The 9,935-nt window shown below is 41.0% G+C and overlaps 1 non-coding gene across 1 annotated transcript; it reads right to left on the bottom strand.

Annotated features, from left to right (window-relative positions):
• Positions 1–4,000: 4,000 nt before the first annotated feature.
• On the bottom strand, positions 4,001–4,107 carry LOC145633541 (small nucleolar RNA R71). The gene has a single exon (XR_014112858.1). It is a non-coding gene; the product is annotated as a small nucleolar RNA R71 (small nucleolar RNA).
• Between the last annotated feature and the right edge of the window lie 5,828 nt (positions 4,108–9,935).

The following is a 9,935-nucleotide window of genomic DNA, read 5'->3' as shown; positions in this document are numbered from 1 at the left end:
CACAAAATTTTGGATTAGCATAAATATTAGACAAGAAAAAGGTTTGAGAGGGGGATTGTACCTGAAGGATACCATGGATACCCTGAGTTGAAGTTCTGGTCGGTTCAAAAGAGACATAATTCAACCTCTATAGAACAACGATACCTCCAGAGAGACCAGCCGGTTCCACCATCACCCACTCATCAAACGGAAGCTTGCTCAAATCTTCCCAGTGTCAGTCCTGCTCCCTCTAACCTTAGAGATAATAATCAAATGGGGTTGATGCTGTTGGATAAGAAGTCTGATATTTTATAGGAAGGAAATTCTCGCGATACCCCTAACATTCTAGTATAAAATGAACATATCACAAATTGTGGGGGGGGGGGGAGAGGAAAGGGATCTACCTCCCCGCCTTGTAGATCTCTAAGATATTATCAATTTTGACCGGTGGTCGGATCGAATAATGTAATGCCTCGGCTCCAGGGATAGATTTATTGACCTTTCTCTGTCGAGCGGTCCTACGAATCCCCATTCCACATCCAATAGAATTTGGCGTTCTCTTCTTCTTGCCTTTACCAATTTTGTCGCATTTGTCCTGTTTCGGATCTCCACACTTATTGACAGAAATTGAAGTTAAATCATCTCGATATGATGAGGCAGAATCAACGGAGGGTCCAAGATTGAAGCAAATTCTGAGGGAATAACATGCATTGTGCTAAAAAGCTCAGATCTGCAATATTCGGGAGGTGGGCAGGAAGAAGATCTCCTTGGCTCGATAACATCTTCAAATTCATCCATTCTACTAGGACTTCTAGAAGATTGAGAATAATTTGACGGAGAACCTCCGCCGGCGCAAATTTGACATCGTCCCAGTCCTGTGTTTCCATCATGAATTGGAACGAATTCAGGTTCAGATATGAAATTCCGGTCGAGGGAGGGCACAGATCCACCACATTGGTGTTCCAAGTCAGAAAGATCTCTTGAGGGGAGGGAGGAGTCCAAGGGGGAGATGCTAATGGGTTTGGCATGTTGATTAGGGTTGAAGATAGAGAAGGGTCGAGGCTTCTCGACCCAATGTTGCGGACCGAGGAGGGTTGTAAGTCTCGTAATTCGAAACCATGTTGGTCGGACAAGTCGGAGCTAAGGAGATGGAAAGGGTTTACTGAGATATTTAGATCAGAAAGAGATAGAGGAGAGGGGGTATCTTGGCTGAGAGAGGAATATATTAAGAGGAGATTTAAAACAGTCTAGAGCAAGATCATGTTCTCCAGCTGATAGAGGATGAGGTGTTTCGAGGTGGGGCCCTGCCATTAAATGAGGATGGTTTAAAATTGAAATATTTTTACCCAAAATAGAAATTTGGCACCCAGTAGGAGAAAGACTTTGAATTCTCTTTTCCACCCACCTGAAAACGGATCTGCCTCTTTGGCCCAAGATTGACCCATTTGACACCTCCAAGGTCCTGGTCTTTGACTTTCTGGTCACCTGGATCCAATCATCCTCACCCACTTCAAGCAAAGGCTTTTACTTCTGAGATTCTTATCAACACCATGACTCTTGTTTTTTCTTACACTCTTGACTCCCATGGCCATAACTTCGACAGAACTTGCAGAACTTTGTTGCATCTTGAATATGAATTTTCTGCACGAAATTTCCAATCCAGATTTCTTTTGGGGATTGGATAGTGATGTGTCCATTTTATATAGTATTTTACCCCCGTCCCTTGGTCATAATTAGTAGTGTTTTTGGCTCTTTAGAGCCACTTTTATTACTAATTGGTGTTTTCTAGTGTTTTCGTAGATTTGGTTGACTTTTGCAGGGATTTATGCTTTTGGAGTATTTTCCCGAGATATTTTGGAGCAATCACGAGCATTGGAGAAACACGACCAGATTTTATAGCCCTGGGCCGGTAAGAGCCATCGAACCGGTGATTAAGGGCTCGGTATTAGTGATACCGGGGCATTTGGACCGAGTATTCATGACCCAAAGAGGAAACCCAGATTGGCCCCAAGAATTGGAGCCCAATCGAAGTCCAAATAGTGGCCCAAATGAGCCGCCCGGCCAAAAAGGCTGGCGCCCGGAGGCGCGCCCGGCCGGGCGGGAGAAGCTTAGTCTGGCGCCCGGTGACGCGCCCGGCCGGGCGCGAGATTAGTATTGGAGTCAAAAAGGCGCGCCCGATCGGGCGCGTGTATTTTTAGGAGACGTTTAGCGTAGTTTTAATTTGTTTTAGCTTAGGATTTTTGTACGGAGTATAAATACTCCTCCGTAATACGATTTTAGCACTTTCTTTCTTAGACTTTCTCTCTCTACTTAGTTTTCTCTCTCTTAATCTCTCTCTAAACTTTTGTTCTTAATTCTTTCATTAATTCCAGATTTATTTTGGTAACGATTTCTTCCCTTAATCTTATTTATTTATTTTATTCCTTTCATCATGATTTATTTTATTACCTTGATTAGTTTAGTTTTTAATATGTGTGAGTAGTTTAATTTCTAGGGTTTATGGGGATCTAATAAATAATATGAAGGGGTAAATTATTGTTGTTGATTATCAATGCTAGATTAATTTCCTATTGATTGATTTAATGCTCTGTGACTAGATTAGGCCTATCTTTTATGCATGAGTTTGACAATATTGATTCAAGAATCGAGAGATGAGAATTAATGTTTAGGTCTAGTTTCAATAGGCAAGTTAATTTATAAATGGTTAAGTCAAGATTCGAGAGATGAGATTTAATACCGGTAAATTAATTGTGTGATTGTAATACGTAGCGAGAGCCCTTTACAATCTGGTTAATTGATGCATTGATGATTGGCTATTATTGATTATTGGTATTGCATGATAATTTCTTATTGGATTGTTTTAATGTTTTACAATTGCGGCTTGTAAAAGTATAGCAATATTAAATTGATGAATCGAGCAGATGTTAATTTGATATTAAAGGCTATTTTCAATAAGGACTTAGATCTAGTAAATTGCGAGAGCCTGTTAGATCTATGTTGATTAATAAATTGCGAGAGCCTGTTAATCATGTTATTTATGCCATGTCAATGATTGATTATCCTGTTTTACCCTGGAGTATTATTTATTGGTGAACCTATGCCCTAGATCCCTTTATATATCGTTTTCTCCCTACTCTTATTCTTTGTAGTTTAGTTTCATACTTAATTATAAATATTGGTTACTTAAATAATTTAGATTATAATAATTAATTAGGAGTAAAAAGACTTGTTTTCCTGTGGAGATCGACCCTACTTCCCTATCTACCTTAGTTAGTGATTTAGGTAATTATTTTTTATTAGGGGATACGACTTTACCCTGTCAAAATTTGGCGCCGTTGCCGGGGAAACGGTTTTATTTTTATTTCTGATTGTTTTTGTAGTCTAGATTATTTCCCTTTTTTTGTCTCAGAGAGCGTTAGTTCTCTGAGACAAATCTCATATTTGCTTCTAGTTTTTGTTTATGCCCTTGTGTTCCAGATCAGGTTACATCCCATTCGATCTTGAGATCGAACGTTCCTTCCATGGACAGAAAAACTTCTACAAGCAAATCCTGGCGGATTCTGGTGATACTAACAATAATCACCGCGATCCTCCAACTGATTCTAGCAATTCAGAGACAGCATCAGACGCAGAATCAGAGATGGCGGCTCCAAAGAAGCTTAGTGATTATTCACAACCAAAGCTTACGGATTTTCCACATCTCACCCCTACTCCGGCTCTTGATGGGGTTCAATTTGAAATTAAACCCCAATTTATAACGATGATAGAGAGGAAGAAATTCAGTGGAGCAAAGGGTGAAGACCCAAATCTTCACATTGCCGACTATTGTCAATATTGCAACACCATCAGACAAGCCGGGGTTACTCAAGACCAAATCAGGGAGATTCTCTTTCCCTTCTCTTTAACTGGAAAAGCTTAATTGTGGTTTAATGGATTAAATAGAACTACACTTGGTATAACTGACTGGGAAACTCTTGTTTTGAATTTCTATAACAAGTATTATCTTGCAGAGAGAACAGCAGTACTACGGAGTGCGATTCAGAACTTTGCCCAAGAAGCCGATGAGTCTTTATACGAGGCTTGGGAGATGTTCAAGGACTTACAAAGAGAATGCCCTCACCATAATTTAGCGCAATGGCAGTTAATCCAAGCCTTTTATAACGGCATTGGAAATTCTTCTAGAATAATTTTAGACTCTGCAGCTAGTGGGAGATTTATGAATCTTAATGTTGATGATGCAGGTCAGGTTATTGAAGATATGGCGATACACAATTCCCAATATGGGAATCCTAGAGGATTTGCTAACAAGGGGAAACATAGTGTCGACTCTGTATCCTTTTTGCAAGCTCAACTGACCTCTATTTGTCAAAAATTAGATAATCTGAGCATTGCTAATGTAGCTAATGTTTCTGCGATTAATAATAATTCTAATGAGGCTTTCTGTGAAAATTGTGGTATTGTAGGTCATTGGGAGCAGGATTGCAGGAGTTCCGTGGAGCAAGTTAATGCCTTCCAAGCTTATAGTCAGAATAACCCATACTCCAATACTTACAATCCTGGGTATTGAAATCATCCATACCTTTCCTACCGGAGCACTAATGTTCAAAATCCACCACTATAAGAACCACAGGTGCCACAGCAACAGCAGCAGAAATATTATCATCCCAATGCTAGCCAGAAGAATCAACCACAACAACCCCCCTCATCTTCCGACCCTTCTTTGGCGGAAATTAGAGCAATGTTGGTCAATATGCAAAAGCACATGGAGAGCAGAGATGCGACAATTGATCAAATTCTAGCGCATAATAAAATTGTAGATAATCAAATTGCGCAACTCTCCGCTACTCTACAAGCTCGCCAACAGGGAGCCCTGCCGGCACAGCCGACTAGGCCTAAGGATCAAGCATTTGCAATTACTCTAAGGAGTGGTTCAAACTATGAAGGGCCCTCTATGCCCAGAGTTGATGAACCTGTTTTATCAAATAATGCTAATCTTGATTCCATTAAACCAGACAATGTAGTTGATAGCCCTGCAGGGCTAAAGGATAATACTAACATATCTAATTCTACATTGCAGGGTAAAACTCCAGAGAAGGTGGCTACTCCAGACAAGAATAAGAATGCTCCAAAGCCAATCATCAAACTTCCTTTCCCCAATCGTTAATTGAAGAAAAACTTGGATAAGCAGTTTGGTAAGTTCCTGGAGGTGGTTAAAGATTTGAAGGTAACAGTCCCCTTTACTGAATTAATCACACAAATCCCCTCGTATGCAAAATTTATGAAAGAAATATTGACGAGAAAAAGGTCTATTAGTGAGGTAGAGACAGTAGCTTTCACTGCAGAGTGTAGTGCCGTACTTCAAAATAAGTCTCCACCTAAATTAAAAGATCCGGGTAGTTTTTCTATCCCTTGTCATATCGGCAATCTCTTGATTGATAATGCATTATGTGATTTGGGTGCTAATGTTAGCGTCATGCCATTATCTGTGTGTTCTAAGTTGAATATGGGTAAGTTAAAAGCTACCAATATAACTCTACAAATGGCTGATCGTTCTTTCAAATACCCCCTAGGTGTTTTAGAGGATGTCCCCGTTAGAGTAGGTAAATTTTATATACCTGTAGATTTTGTTGTTCTTGATATGGCTGAGGATATGCAAACCCCAATTATTTTGGGTAGACCATTCCTTAACACTGCAGGAGCAGTCATAGATGTAAGAAGTGGTAAGTTAACACTATCAGTAGGGGACGATAAAGTTGTTTTTAATCTGAATAATGCCCCCAAAAGCTCCATGACTGAGGAGAAATGTTTCAGTGTTAATGTGGTTGTAAATTATTCTAACAAGCCCCAAGCTCTTGAAAAAGATCCCTTGGAGGCGGTATCTTGTGTTGCATCCTTTTCAGATGAGATAGACAAATGGCAGAAGTAAATCGATGCAATAGAAAGAGCACTCTACAATGTTGGTCTTGATTTCGAGGATGAACAAGTGGAACCGATCGAGCAAGTTGTGCGAATCGAGCCTACGGTAAGTGTTCCGCCAGATCGAGTTGCAAGTGTTGAACGCAATGACAATTTGAAGCAACATTCGATCGAAGAAGGGTTTTTGGTGCGTAGCATTGAAGATCCCCCAGTACAAGTCAAGGAGGATCCACCATATAAGGCGACTTGGCGTCCCACAGGTTATGTCAGGAAGCCGCATCGTAGCTTAAACATCGCTAGACCGGGTGAGAAACCACCCGATCAAGCGTTAGGCCAAGGGTCCTAGAAATTTTACTTGGTAAGAAGGTCGTGCGGGACCTAGATAAACCAGCGCTGTGCGGGAGGCAACCCGTATTTTTAATGCTTTTTAGACTAGTTTTTCCTTTCTTTTTCTTATGAGAGGAGAGATGAAGGAATTTAATGAGTTTTATGAGTGTTTGTACAGGTTTGAAGGAAAAGAGTTAGCAAATTTTTTTTTTGAGAAAAGAAGAAAATCAACATTCCTCGATTTAGTCTCGGGCCCGACCGGGCGAAGCTCACCCGATCAGGCGCGAGAGCAAGGGTTTGAAATTAAGGAATTTCGCCCGACCGGGCGCGAAACTTGAAGTTTACGGACTAATTTGTCCGCCCGATCGGGCAAGCCTCGCCCGATCGGGCGCGAGAAGGGCGAAAATTCTAGACGAAAAATCGCCCGATCGGGCGAATTGCGCCCGACCGGGCGCGAGAGCAGGATGGAAAATCATGGTTAGATCGCCCGACCAGGCGACAGGCGCCCGACCGGGCGCGAGAGGTAGCGTGATAAGTGCGAATCAGATCGCCCGACCGGGCGATGGGCGCCCGACCGGGCGCGAGACCTAACTTGGAAATAAGCCAGATCGCCCGACCGGGCGCGAATGAATTCCGCGTCTTCTTCTTCCTTCTCTTCTTCTTTCTTCTTCCATTTCTTCTATCTCCATTACTTTATCTCTCTAAAACTCAAATTTTCTCTAACTTCTCTCTAAGATTTCTCCTCCATTACCAATCCAAATTCAAAACTTTTTATATATTTGTGATCCTCTCTTCATCCTCTTCCCTCTCATACAAAAAAATTTCAGTTTTAATTCAGAAAATTTTAAACCCATTTCTTGAATATGGCATCAAAGAGGGCTAGGTCCATTTTTGGTAGGAGCTCCAGCTCGAGGGAGGAGTACGACCCAGACTTGCAGCTCCCGTATTGGCCGACGATCCGGATCGTGATCCGAGGACAAAAAGAACGATTGGAGCATTTGGTCGGTCGTGAGGTAATTCCTTCTCGGTGGTTACACCGCCCTACCTTAGAATCATATGGTTTGTACGATTTTGTTAAACGATTTTTGAATGATATTGGCATGAGAAAATTTGTTGACATGCATTATCCTACATACCGAGAACTTACATGTGAATTCCTGTCCACTTTTCATGTTGTTAGTAGTAGGAATGGGCCTAATTTATTTTTCAGGTTAAATAATAGAAATATTAGTTTAACTTTTGTTGAATTTTGTAAAATTTTTGAATTAAATTCTGAATTATCTCACCAGTGGCATGCAGACTATAAAATGGGTGATTTATATTATGTTTTGACTGGTTTACCTGCCCCCGACCCCCAGCATGCTAGTACCAAACCTATTCACCACCCTGTCCCGAAAATCTAGCAAAGATTTGCGAGATTGTGTTTTTTGGGTAGGGCCGAGCCTCATAACACTCAACCCAACGAACTAGCTATAATAGGACACTATGTATACGGGTTCGGGAAATTGAACATAGGCAGGTTTATAGTTCACCACCTGAGTCGGCATGCCACAGCCAGCACCACTTCCAAGTTCCCTATCCGTTTAGGTGGCCTTATCACTCGATTAGCGGTGAAAAAGGCCGATTTTGTAGTAGACGGACCCCACCAGCTGACTAACTGTGGACCAGATACCTACATGACTGCTAGGTATTTTAAGGATGTGGGGTGGGTTAGGCCGGATAGCGAGCAGACACCCTTTTGGTGTATACGGACTGGGAACGAGCAACCTTTGCCCATTTTTCCCCTTCCCAGTCCAGACTTGACCGCCTTTCCCTCAGGGAAACTTTCTTACACCTATGATGCTTTAGTTGCCAACGCTAGGGGGCAGGCACCACCACCACCAGTTCCACCACCCCAGCCCCAGCCTGAGGTGGCTTTCTCGCCACCTCGTATGTCCCATTCCGTCCCTCATGTTGACTCTGACCCAGTTTGGGATTTTCAGAGTATAGGTCAGGCCCTAGGACGTATTGAGCATTCAAAGACTGACCTTAGGAGGATGGTAGGCTCTATTGACCAGAGGTTAGGGTACCTAGAGAGGAACCAGGGTAGAGCTCTCTACCCTATGTACGATGATTATGCTCGTCGGGGCAACATTCCCGACGACGCTATTCACCCTGACTGGTTTCAGCCTCCACCCCAGGGATACGATAGGGATCCCACTGCCTGTGGCATTTACTCTGACTATTCTTCCTTTTTCGGGTACGGGCAGGACATTCCTTTCGGGGGGCCGGCGGGGGGGGAGTTTTCACGCTGATTATTTTGGTGGTAGCTCTTCTGGTGCAGGTGGTGCAGGTGGCAGTGGAGGTGCGGGCTTCGGCTCGATGGACGAGGATGATGAGGACTAGCTATGCTGGGCTAGTTTCCGAGCCAATGAGGACATTGTCTGATTCTGGCTTGGGGGAGATTTTGGTTTGGTATTTTTCTTTTTCTCTTTTCTTTTATTTTTGGTCTGTTTTCTTGGGTTAGATTTCTTGCTTTCCTAGTGTATTTTTTATTGCTTTCTTATATAAAAAATACAAAAAAATAAAAAAATAAAAAAATCCAAAAATACGTTCCAATGAATTATAAATTATGCTTCCTTGTGCCCCTTACTTGAGAAAATTGTTTTGATTCTTGGTATTTTATGATAGGCATTATGGATTAGTTGATCATGATTTGATGTTTGATTGCCTTGAAACCTTTACATGCGTCAATTTTGTCCAACTACTTGTGAATATAGTGCTTGACTAGTTGATTTGGTAAGGAATGTGTGATAGTTCCATATTTCCCGGTATGTCAATGAATTTGAGTATTGGTTTGCAACTATTAGTAATATTTATATGATTCATTATTATGCACATTGAGGAGGACGAAGGCATTTGTTCTTTTAGGTAGCCTCCAGAGGATTGTAGATACATTTGTTCCCTTCTTGCTACCCATGTTGTTGCCTTGACCTTTTTGTTGTTTATTAGCCATATTACAAGCCTATTTTGCCCCATTGATTACTAGTCCCAAGCTTGGCTTGGGGGAGCTATTAGTGAGTGAGGTGAGGGAGTTTGTAGTGTGCTATTTATTTGCACAATTTGGGTGGGTTTTTGAGAAGTTGTTTTGTTGTTATTCATGTTTATTTTTGATGAGTTTGAGAGTTATATTTTCTTGAAAAAAAATAAAGCATGATATTATGAAAAAAAAAAAGAGAAGTTAAAAAAAAAACTGTAAAAAAATAAGTGAACTTCGAAAGGAAAAAAATGTTCTAGTGTTCTATTTGGAGGTTGATCAAAGGAAAAAAAAAAGAGCTTCATTGAAAAAAAAATTCAAGTTTGGAAAATAAAGTTTGTTTATTCACTCTACTTCTTCATTATTATATCTTATGAGTGAAATTGTAAGTGTTGGGATTATTTATTATGATTGGAGTTTATTTGGTTGATGTTAGAGTTGGTTATGTAGGAGATGTATGATCATTATTTATTTTGATCATGGGCTTTATTAGGATTTGCTCCTTTAAGCATAGCTTTTCTCTCACTTATTCCCAAATTTATCTTACCCTTTACCCTAGCCTTACATTACAAGCTTTAAAGACCTTCCGAACTTTGTGCATAGAATTGTATGAATGTGAAAGTGTTGTTTATCAATGCAAGTTATGATTTGGCATATTTCGAGTCGACTAGTAGGATTGAGCGTTCATTGTTTTATA

Source organism: Chenopodium album, chromosome 5 (genome assembly GCF_948465745.1).
Source record: "Chenopodium album chromosome 5, dcCheAlbu1.1, whole genome shotgun sequence".
Taxonomy (NCBI): domain Eukaryota; kingdom Viridiplantae; phylum Streptophyta; class Magnoliopsida; order Caryophyllales; family Amaranthaceae; genus Chenopodium; species Chenopodium album.
This window is presented reverse-complemented; position numbering and strand designations above follow the sequence as displayed.